General features: G+C 44.6%; 9 non-coding genes across 9 annotated transcripts in view; all 9 read left to right on the forward strand.

The window, feature by feature from the left end:
• Window positions 1-99, forward strand: part of TRNAL-CAA (transfer RNA leucine (anticodon CAA)) — a 122-nt gene extending 23 nt beyond the window's left edge. The window contains exons 1-2 of the tRNA in view: window positions 1-15; window positions 54-99. The exon at window positions 1-15 is cut by the window's left edge and continues 23 nt beyond it. This is a non-coding gene — a tRNA (tRNA-Leu). The remainder of the gene's footprint in view (window positions 16-53) is intronic.
• A 1579-nt stretch (window positions 100-1678) lies between these two features.
• TRNAL-CAA (transfer RNA leucine (anticodon CAA)) lies at window positions 1679-1800 on the forward strand. The gene is made up of 2 exons: window positions 1679-1716; window positions 1755-1800. It is a non-coding gene; the product is annotated as a tRNA-Leu (tRNA).
• A 445-nt stretch (window positions 1801-2245) lies between these two features.
• Window positions 2246-2367, forward strand: TRNAL-CAA (transfer RNA leucine (anticodon CAA)). Its single transcript has 2 exons — window positions 2246-2283; window positions 2322-2367. It is a non-coding gene; the product is annotated as a tRNA-Leu (tRNA).
• Window positions 2368-2999: 632 nt separating this feature from the next.
• Window positions 3000-3121, forward strand: TRNAL-CAA (transfer RNA leucine (anticodon CAA)). Its single transcript has 2 exons — window positions 3000-3037; window positions 3076-3121. It is a non-coding gene; the product is annotated as a tRNA-Leu (tRNA).
• An 823-nt stretch (window positions 3122-3944) lies between these two features.
• Window positions 3945-4066, forward strand: TRNAL-CAA (transfer RNA leucine (anticodon CAA)). Its single transcript has 2 exons — window positions 3945-3982; window positions 4021-4066. It is a non-coding gene; the product is annotated as a tRNA-Leu (tRNA).
• Window positions 4067-5832: 1766 nt separating this feature from the next.
• On the forward strand, window positions 5833-5954 carry TRNAL-CAA (transfer RNA leucine (anticodon CAA)). Its single transcript has 2 exons — window positions 5833-5870; window positions 5909-5954. It is a non-coding gene; the product is annotated as a tRNA-Leu (tRNA).
• A 2146-nt stretch (window positions 5955-8100) lies between these two features.
• On the forward strand, window positions 8101-8222 carry TRNAL-CAA (transfer RNA leucine (anticodon CAA)). Its single transcript has 2 exons — window positions 8101-8138; window positions 8177-8222. It is a non-coding gene; the product is annotated as a tRNA-Leu (tRNA).
• Window positions 8223-9044: 822 nt separating this feature from the next.
• Window positions 9045-9166, forward strand: TRNAL-CAA (transfer RNA leucine (anticodon CAA)). The gene is made up of 2 exons: window positions 9045-9082; window positions 9121-9166. It is a non-coding gene; the product is annotated as a tRNA-Leu (tRNA).
• Window positions 9167-9799: 633 nt separating this feature from the next.
• TRNAL-CAA (transfer RNA leucine (anticodon CAA)) lies at window positions 9800-9921 on the forward strand. The gene is made up of 2 exons: window positions 9800-9837; window positions 9876-9921. It is a non-coding gene; the product is annotated as a tRNA-Leu (tRNA).
• The last annotated feature ends 79 nt before the right edge of the window (window positions 9922-10000 follow it).

Genomic DNA, 10000 nt, shown 5'->3' on the forward strand with positions numbered 1-10000 from the left:
GGCGCCAGACTCAAGGGGCTCCGTTTCCTTCGTTCACAACGTGAATCTGTGTATTCTGGTCCTCGTATGAGGGCGTGGGTTCGAATCCCACTTCTGACACGATATGTTTTATGAAATTAAATAGAATAGATGTAATTTATAAAACGTCCCAATTGAAAGAATCCATGTCAGGATGGCCGAGCGGTCTAAGGCGCCACACTCAATGGGCTCATTTTCCTTCGTTCACAACGTGAATCTGTGTATTCTGGTCCTCTTATGAGGGCGTGGGTTCGAATCCCACTTCTGACACGAAGTGGTTGATGAAATTAACTGGAAGAGATGTAATTTATAAAACGTCCAAATTAGAAGTGACCACGTCAGGATGGCGGAGCGGTCTAAGGCGCAAGACTCAAGGGGCGTAGTTTCTTTTGTTCACAGCGTGAATCTGTGTATTCTGGTCCTCGTATGAGGGCGTGGGTTCGAATCCCACTTCTGACACGATATGTTTTATGAAATGAACTGGAAGAGATGTAATTTATAAAACATCCCAATTGAATGAATCCAAGTCAGGGTGGCCGAGCGGTCTAAGGCGCCAGACTCAAGGGTCTAAGTTTCCTTCGTTCACAACGTGAATCTGTGTATTCTGGTCCTCGTATGAGGGCGTTGGTTTGAATCCCACTTCTGACACGATATGTTTTATGAAATTAACTGGAAGAGATGTAATTTATAAAACGTCCAAATTAGATGTGACAACGTCAGGATGGCGGAGCGGTCTAAGGCGCAAGACTCAAGGGGCGTAGTTTCTTTCGTTCACAACGTGAATCTGTGTATTCTGGTCCTCGTATGAGGGCGTGGGTTCAAATCCCACTTCTGACACGATATGTTTTATGAAATTAAATAGAATAGATGTAATTTATAAAACGTCCCAATTGAAAGAATCCATGTCAGGATGGCCGAGCGGTCTAAGGCGCCACACTCAATGGGCTCATTTTCCTTCGTTCACAACGTGAATCTGTGTATTCTGGTCCTCTTATGAGGGCGTGGGTTCGAATCCCACTTCTGACACGAAGTGGTTGATGAAATTAACTGGAAGAGATGTAATTTATAAAACGTCCAAATTGGAAGTGACCACGTCAGGATGGCGGAGCGGTCTAAGGCGCAAGACTCAAGGGGCGTAGTTTCTTTTGTTCACAGCGTGAATCTGTGTATTCTGGTCCTCGTATGAGGGCGTGGGTTCGAATCCCACTTCTGACACGATATGTTTTATGAAATGAACTGGAAGAGATGTAATTTATAAAACATCCCAATTGAATGAATCCAAGTCAGGGTGGCCGAGCGGTCTAAGGCGCCAGACTCAAGGGTCTAAGTTTCCTTCGTTCACAACGTGAATCTGTGTATTCTGGTCCTCGTATGAGGGCGTTGGTTTGAATCCCACTTCTGACACGATATGTTTTATGAAATTAACTGGAAGAGATGTAATTTATAAAACGTCCAAATTAGATGTGACAACGTCAGGATGGCGGAGCGGTCTAAGGCGCAAGACTCAAGGGGCGTAGTTTCTTTCGTTCACAACGTGAATCTGTGTATTCTGGTCCTCGTATGAGGGCGTGGGTTCAAATCCCACTTCTGACACGATATGTTTTATGAAATTAACTGGAAGAGATGTAATTTATAAAACGTCCCAATTGAATGAATCCAAGTCAGGGTGGCCGAGCGGTCTAAGGCGCCAGACTCAAGGGGCTCAGTTTCCTTCGTTCACAACGTGAATCTGTGTATTCTGGTCCTCTTATGAGGGCGTGGGTTCGAATCCCACTTCTGACACGAAGTGGTTGATGAAATTAACTGGAAGAGATGTAATTTATAAAACGTCCAAATTAGAAGTGACCACGTCAGGATGGCGGAGCGGTCTAAGGCGCAAGACTCAAGGGGCGTAGTTTCTTTTGTTCACAGCGTGAATCTGTGTATTCTGGTCCTCGTATGAGGGCGTGGGTTCGAATCCCACTTCTGACACGATATGTTTTATGAAATGAACTGGAAGAGATGTAATTTATAAAACATCCCAATTGAATGAATCCAAGTCAGGGTGGCCGAGCGGTCTAAGGCGCCAGACTCAAGGGGCTAAGTTTCCTTCGTTCACAACGTGAATCTGTGTATTCTGGTCCTCGTATGAGGGCGTAGGTTTGAATCCCACTTCTGACACGATATGTTTTATGAAATTAACTGGAAGAGATGTAATTTATAAAACGTCCCAATTGAATGAATCCAAGTCAGGGTGGCCGAGCGGTCTAAGGCGCCAGACTCAAGGGGCTCAGTTTCCTTCGTTCACAACGTGAATCTGTGTATTCTGGTCCTCGTATGAGGGCGTGGGTTCAAATCCCACTTCTGACACGATATGTTTTATGAAATAAACTGGAAGAGATGTAATTTATAAAACGTCCTAATTGAATGAATCCAAGTCAGGGTGGCCGAGCGGTCTAAGGCGCCAGACTCAAGGGGCTCAGTTTCTTTCGTTCACAACGTGAATCTGTGTATTCTGGTCATCTTATGAGGGCGTGGGTTCGAATCCCACTTCTGACAGGATGTTTTATGAAATTAACTAGAATAGATGTAATTTATAAAACGTCCCAATTGAAAAAATCCATGTCAGGATGGCCGAGCGGTCTAAGGCGCCAGACTCAAGGGGCTCAGTTTCTTTCGTTCACAACGTGAATCTGTGTATTCTGGTCCTCGTATGAGGGCGTTGGTTCGAATCTCACTTCTGACACGATATGTTTTATGAAATTAACTGGAAGAGATGTAATTTATAAAACGTCCAAATTAGAGGTGACCACGTCAGGATGGCGGAGCGGTCTAAGGCGCAAGAGTCAAGGGGCGTAGTTTCTTTCGTTCACAACGTGAATCTGTGTATTCTGGTCCTCGTATGAGGGCGTGGGTTCAAATCCCACTTCTGACACGATATGTTTTATGAAATTAACTGGAAGAGATGTAATTTATAAAACGTCCCAATTGAATAAACCCAAGTCAGGGTGGCCGAGCGGTCTAAGGCGCCAGACTCAAGGGGCTCCGTTTCCTTCGTTCACAACGTGAATCTGTGTATTCTGGTCCTCGTATGAGGGCGTGGGTTCGAATCCCACTTCTGACACGATAAGTTTTATGAAATTAAATAGAATAGATGTAATTTATAAAACGTCCCAATTGAAAGAATCCATGTCAGGATGGCCGAGCGGTCTAAGGCGCCACACTCAATGGGCTCATTTTCCTTCGTTCACAACGTGAATCTGTGTATTCTGGTCCTCTTATGAGGGCGTGGGTTCGAATCCCACTTCTGACACGAAGTGGTTGATGAAATTAACTGGAAGAGATGTAATTTATAAAACGTCCAAATTAGAAGTGACCACGTCAGGATGGCGGAGCGGTCTAAGGCGCAAGACTCAAGGGGCGTAGTTTCTTTTGTTCACAGCGTGAATCTGTGTATTCTGGTCCTCGTATGAGGGCGTGGGTTCGAATCCCACTTCTGACACGATATGTTTTATGAAATGAACTGGAAGAGATGTAATTTATAAAACATCCCAATTGAATGAATCCAAGTCAGGGTGGCCGAGCGGTCTAAGGCGCCAGACTCAAGGGTCTAAGTTTCCTTCGTTCACAACGTGAATCTGTGTATTCTGGTCCTCGTATGAGGGCGTTGGTTTGAATCCCACTTCTGACACGATATGTTTTATGAAATTAACTGGAAGAGATGTAATTTATAAAACGTCCAAATTAGATGTGACAACGTCAGGATGGCGGAGCGGTCTAAGGCGCAAGACTCAAGGGGCGTAGTTTCTTTCGTTCACAACGTGAATCTGTGTATTCTGGTCCTCGTATGAGGGCGTGGGTTCAAATCCCACTTCTGACACGATATGTTTTATGAAATTAACTGGAAGAGATGTAATTTATAAAACGTCCCAATTGAATGAATCCAAGTCAGGGTGGCCGAGCGGTCTAAGGCGCCAGACTCAAGGGGCTCAGTTTCCTTCGTTCACAACGTGAATCTGTGTATTCTGGTCCTCTTATGAGGGCGTGGGTTCGAATCCCACTTCTGACACGAAGTGGTTGATGAAATTAACTGGAAGAGATGTAATTTATAAAACGTCCAAATTAGAAGTGACCACGTCAGGATGGCGGAGCGGTCTAAGGCGCAAGACTCAAGGGGCGTAGTTTCTTTTGTTCACAGCGTGAATCTGTGTATTCTGGTCCTCGTATGAGGGCGTGGGTTCGAATCCCACTTCTGACACGATATGTTTTATGAAATGAACTGGAAGAGATGTAATTTATAAAACATCCCAATTGAATGAATCCAAGTCAGGGTGGCCGAGCGGTCTAAGGCGCCAGACTCAAGGGGCTAAGTTTCCTTCGTTCACAACGTGAATCTGTGTATTCTGGTCCTCGTATGAGGGCGTAGGTTTGAATCCCACTTCTGACACGATATGTTTTATGAAATTAACTGGAAGAGATGTAATTTATAAAACGTCCCAATTGAATGAATCCAAGTCAGGGTGGCCGAGCGGTCTAAGGCGCCAGACTCAAGGGGCTAAGTTTCCTTCGTTCACAACGTGAATCTGTGTATTCTGGTCCTCGTATGAGGGCGTAGGTTTGAATCCCACTTCTGACACGATATGTTTTATGAAATTAACTGGAAGAGATGTAATTTATAAAACGTCCAAATTAGATGTGACAACGTCAGGATGGCGGAGCGGTCTAAGGCGCAAGACTCAAGGGGCGTAGTTTCTTTTGTTCACAGCGTGAATCTGTGTATTCTGGTCCTCGTATGAGGGCGTGGGTTCGAATCCCACTTCTGACACGATATGTTTTATGAAATTAACTGGAAGAGATGTAATTTATAAAACGTCCCAATTGAATGAATCCAAGTGAGGATGGCCGAGCGGTCTAAAGCGCCAGACTCAAGGGGCTAAGTTTACTTCGTTCACAACGTGAATCTGTGTATTCTGATCCTCGTATGAGGGCGTGGGTTCGAATCCCACTTCTGACACGATATGTTTTATGAAATTAAATAGAATAGATGTAATTTATAAAACGTCCCAATTGAAAGAATCCATGTCAGGATGGCCGAGCGGTCTAAGGCGCCACACTCAATGGGCTCATTTTCCTTTGTTCACAACGTGAATCTGTGTATTCTGGTCCTCTTATGAGGGCGTGGGTTCGAATCCCACTTCTGACACAAAGTGGTTGATGAAATTAACTGGAAGAGATGTAATTTATAAAACGTCCAAATTAGAAGTGACCACGTCAGGATGGCGGAGCGGTCTAAGGCGCAAGACTCAAGGGGCGTAGTTTCTTTTGTTCACAGCGTGAATCTGTGTATTCTGGTCCTCGTATGAGGGCGTGGGTTCGAATCCCACTTCTGACACGATGTTTTATGAAATGAACTGGAAGAGATGTAATTTATAAAACATCCCAATTGAATGAATCCAAGTCAGGGTGGCCGAGCGGTCTAAGGCGCCAGACTCAAGGGGCTAAGTTTCCTTCGTTCACAACGTGAATCTGTGTATTCTGGTCCTCGTATGAGGGCGTGGGTTTGAATCCCACTTCTGACACGATATGTTTTATGAAATTAACTGGAAGAGATGTAATTTATAAAACGTCCAAATTAGATGTGACAACGTCAGGATGGCGGAGCGGTCTAAGGCGCAAGACTCAAGGGGCGTAGTTTCTTTCGTTCACAACGTGAATCTGTGTATTCTGGTCCTCGTATGAGGGCGTGGGTTCAAATCCCACTTCTGACACGATATGTTTTATGAAATTAACTGGAAGAGATGTAATTTATAAAACGTCCCAATTGAATGAATCCAAGTCAGGGTGGCCGAGCGGTCTAAGGCGCCAGACTCAAGGGGCTCAGTTTCCTTCGTTCACAACGTGAATCTGTGTATTCTGGTCCTCTTATGAGGGCGTGGGTTCGAATCCCACTTCTGACACGAAGTGGTTGATGAAATTAACTGGAAGAGATGTAATTTATAAAACGTCCAAATTAGAAGTGACCACGTCAGGATGGCGGAGCGGTCTAAGGCGCAAGACTCAAGGGGCGTAGTTTCTTTTGTTCACAGCGTGAATCTGTGTATTCTGGTCCTCGTATGAGGGCGTGGGTTCGAATCCCACTTCTGACACGATATGTTTTATGAAATTAACTGGAAGAGATGTAATTTATAAAATGTCCCAATTGAATGAATCCAAGTGAGGATGGCCGAGCGGTCTAAAGCGCCAGACTCAAGGGGCTAAGTTTCCTTCGTTCACAACGTGAATCTGAATATTCTGGTCCTCGTATGAGGGCGTGGGTTCACATCCCACTTCTGACACGATATGTTTTATGAAATTAACTGGAAGAGATGTAATTTATAAAACGTCCCAATTGAAAGAATCCATGTCAGGATGGCCGAGCGGTCTAAAGCGCCAGACTCAAGGGGTTAAGTTTCCTTCGTTCACAGCGTGAATCTGTGTATTCTGATCCTCGTATGAGGGCGTGTTTTCGAATCCCACTTCTGACACGATATGTTTTATGAAATTAAATAGAATAGATGTAATTTATAAAACGTCCCAATTGAAAGAATCCATGTCAGGATGGCCGAGCGGTCTAAGGCGCCACACTCAATGGGCTCATTTTCCTTCGTTCACAACGTGAATCTGTGTATTCTGGTCCTCTTATGAGGGCGTGGGTTCGAATCCCACTTCTGACACGAAGTGGTTGATGAAATTAACTGGAAGAGATGTAATTTATAAAACGTCCAAATTAGAAGTGACCACGTCAGGATGGCGGAGCGGTCTAAGGCGCAAGACTCAAGGGGCGTAGTTTCTTTTGTTCACAGCGTGAATCTGTGTATTCTGGTCCTCGTATGAGGGCGTGGGTTCGAATCCCACTTCTGACACGATATGTTTTATGAAATTAACTGGAAGAGATGTAATTTATAAAACGTCCCAATTGAATGAATCCAAGTGAGGATGGCCGAGCGGTCTAAAGCGCCAGACTCAAGGGGCTAAGTTTCCTTCGTTCACAACGTGAATCTGTGTATTCTGATCCTCGTATGAGGGCGTGGGTTCGAATCCCACTTCTGACACGATATGTTTTATGAAATTAAATAGAATAGATGTAATTTATAAAACGTCCCAATTGAAAGAATCCATGTCAGGATGGCCGAGCGGTCTAAGGCGCCACACTCAATGGGCTCATTTTCCTTCGTTCACAACGTGAATCTGTGTATTCTGGTCCTCTTATGAGGGCGTGGGTTCGAATCCCACTTCTGACACAAAGTGGTTGATGAAATTAACTGGAAGAGATGTAATTTATAAAACGTCCAAATTAGAAGTGACCACGTCAGGATGGCGGAGCGGTCTAAGGCGCAAGACTCAAGGGGCGTAGTTTCTTTTGTTCACAGCGTGAATCTGTGTATTCTGGTCCTCGTATGAGGGCGTGGGTTCGAATCCCACTTCTGACACGATATGTTTTATGAAATTAACTGGAAGAGATGTAATTTATAAAACGTCCCAATTGAATGAATCCAAGTGAGGATGGCCGAGCGGTCTAAAGCGCCAGACTCAAGGGGCTAAGTTTCCTTCGTTCACAACGTGAATCTGTGTATTCTGATCCTCGTATGAGGGCGTGGGTTCGAATCCCACTTCTGACACGATATGTTTTATGAAATGAACTGGAAGAGATGTAATTTATAAAACATCCCAATTGAATGAATCCAAGTCAGGGTGGCCGAGCGGTCTAAGGCGCCAGACTCAAGGGGCTAAGTTTCCTTCGTTCACAACGTGAATCTGTGTATTCTGCTCCTCGTATGAGGGCGTGGGTTTGAATCCCACTTCTGACACGATATGTTTTATGAAATTAACTGGAAGAGATGTAATTTATAAAACGTCCAAATTAGATGTGACAACGTCAGGATGGCGGAGCGGTCTAAGGCGCAAGACTCAAGGGGCGTAGTTTCTTTCGTTCACAACGTGAATCTGTGTATTCTGGTCCTCGTATGAGGGCGTGGGTTCAAATCCCACTTCTGACACGATATGTTTTATGAAATTAACTGGAAGAGATGTAATTTATAAAACGTCCCAATTGAATGAATCCAAGTCAGGGTGGCCGAGCGGTCTAAGGCGCCAGACTCAAGGGGCTCAGTTTCCGTCGTTCACAACGTGAATCTGTGTATTCTGGTCCTCTTATGAGGGCGTGGGTTCGAATCCCACTTCTGACACGAAGTGGTTGATGAAATTAACTGGAAGAGATGTAATTTATAAAACGTCCAAATTAGAAGTGACCACGTCAGGATGGCGGAGCGGTCTAAGGCGCAAGACTCAAGGGGCGTAGTTTCTTTTGTTCACAGCGTGAATCTGTGTATTCTGGTCCTCGTATGAGGGCGTGGGTTCGAATCCCACTTCTGACACGATATGTTTTATGAAATTAACTGGAAGAGATGTAATTTATAAAATGTCCCAATTGAATGAATCCAAGTGAGGATGGCCGAGCGGTCTAAAGCGCCAGACTCAAGGGGCTAAGTTTCCTTCGTTCACAACGTGAATCTGTGTATTCTGATCCTCGTAGGAGGCGTGGGTTCGAATCCCACTTCTGACACGATATGTTTTATGAAATGAACTGGAAGAGATGTAATTTATAAAACATCCCAATTGAATGAATCCAAGTCAGGGTGGCCGAGCGGTCTAAGGCGCCAGACTCAAGGGGCTAAGTTTCCTTCGTTCACAACGTGAATCTGTGTATTCTGGTCCTCGTATGAGGGCGTAGGTTTGAATCCCACTTCTGACACGATATGTTTTATGAAATTAACTGGAAGAGATGTAATTTATAAAACGTCCAAATTAGATGTGACAACGTCAGGATGGCGGAGCGGTCTAAGGCGCAAGACTCAAGGGGCGTAGTTTCTTTCGTTCACAACGTGAATCTGTGTATTCTGGTCCTCGTATGAGGGCGTGGGTTCACATCCCACTTCTGACACGATATGTTTTATGAAATTAACTGGAAGAGATGTAATTTATAAAACGTCCCAATTGAATAAATCCAAGTCAGGGTAGCCGAGCGGTCTAAGGCGCCAGACTCAAGGGGCTCCGTTTCCTCCGTTCACAACGTGATTCTGTGTATTCTGGTCCTCGTATGAGGGCGTGGGTTCGAATCCCACTTCTGACACGATATGTTTTATGAAATTAAATAGAATATATGTAATTTATAAAACGTCCCAATTGAAAGAATCCATGTCAGGATGGCCGAGCGGTCTAAGGCGCCACACTCAATGGGCTCATTTTCCTTCGTTCACAACGTGAATCTGTGTATTCTGGTCCTCTTATGAGGGCGTGGGTTCGAATCCCACTTCTGACACGAAGTGGTTGATGAAATTAACTGGAAGAGATGTAATTTATAAAACGTCCAAATTAGAAGTGACCACGTCAGGATGGCGGAGCGGTCTAAGGCGCAAGACTCAAGGGGCGTAGTTTCTTTTGTTCACAGCGTGAATCTGTGTATTCTGGTCCTCGTATGAGGGCGTGGGTTCGAATCCCACTTCTGACACGATATGTTTTATGAAATTAACTGGAAGAGATTTAATTTATAAAACGTCCCAATTGAATGAATCCAAGTTAGGATGGCCGAGCGGTCTAAGGCGCCAGACTCAAGGGGCTCAGTTTCCTTCGTTCACAACGTGAATCTGTGTATTCTAGTCCTCGTATGAGGGCGTGGGTTCGAATCCCACTCTGACACGATATGTTTTATGAAATGAACTGGAAGAGATGTAATTTATAAAACGTCCCAATTGAATGAATCCAAGTCAGGGTGGCCGAGCGGTCTAAGGCGCCAGACTCAAGGGGCTAAGTTTCCTTCGTTCACAACGTGAATCTGTGTATTCTGGTCCTCGTATGAGGGCGTGGGTTCGAATCCCACTTCTGACACGATATGTTTTATGAAATTAACTGGAAGAGATGTAATTTATAAAACGTCCAAATTAGAGGTGACCACGTCAGGATGGCG

Source organism: Phalangium opilio, unplaced genomic scaffold (genome assembly GCF_054372755.1).
Source record: "Phalangium opilio isolate 3A_F unplaced genomic scaffold, DU_Popi_V2 ptg000090l_1, whole genome shotgun sequence".
NCBI lineage: Eukaryota > Metazoa > Arthropoda > Arachnida > Opiliones > Phalangiidae > Phalangium > Phalangium opilio.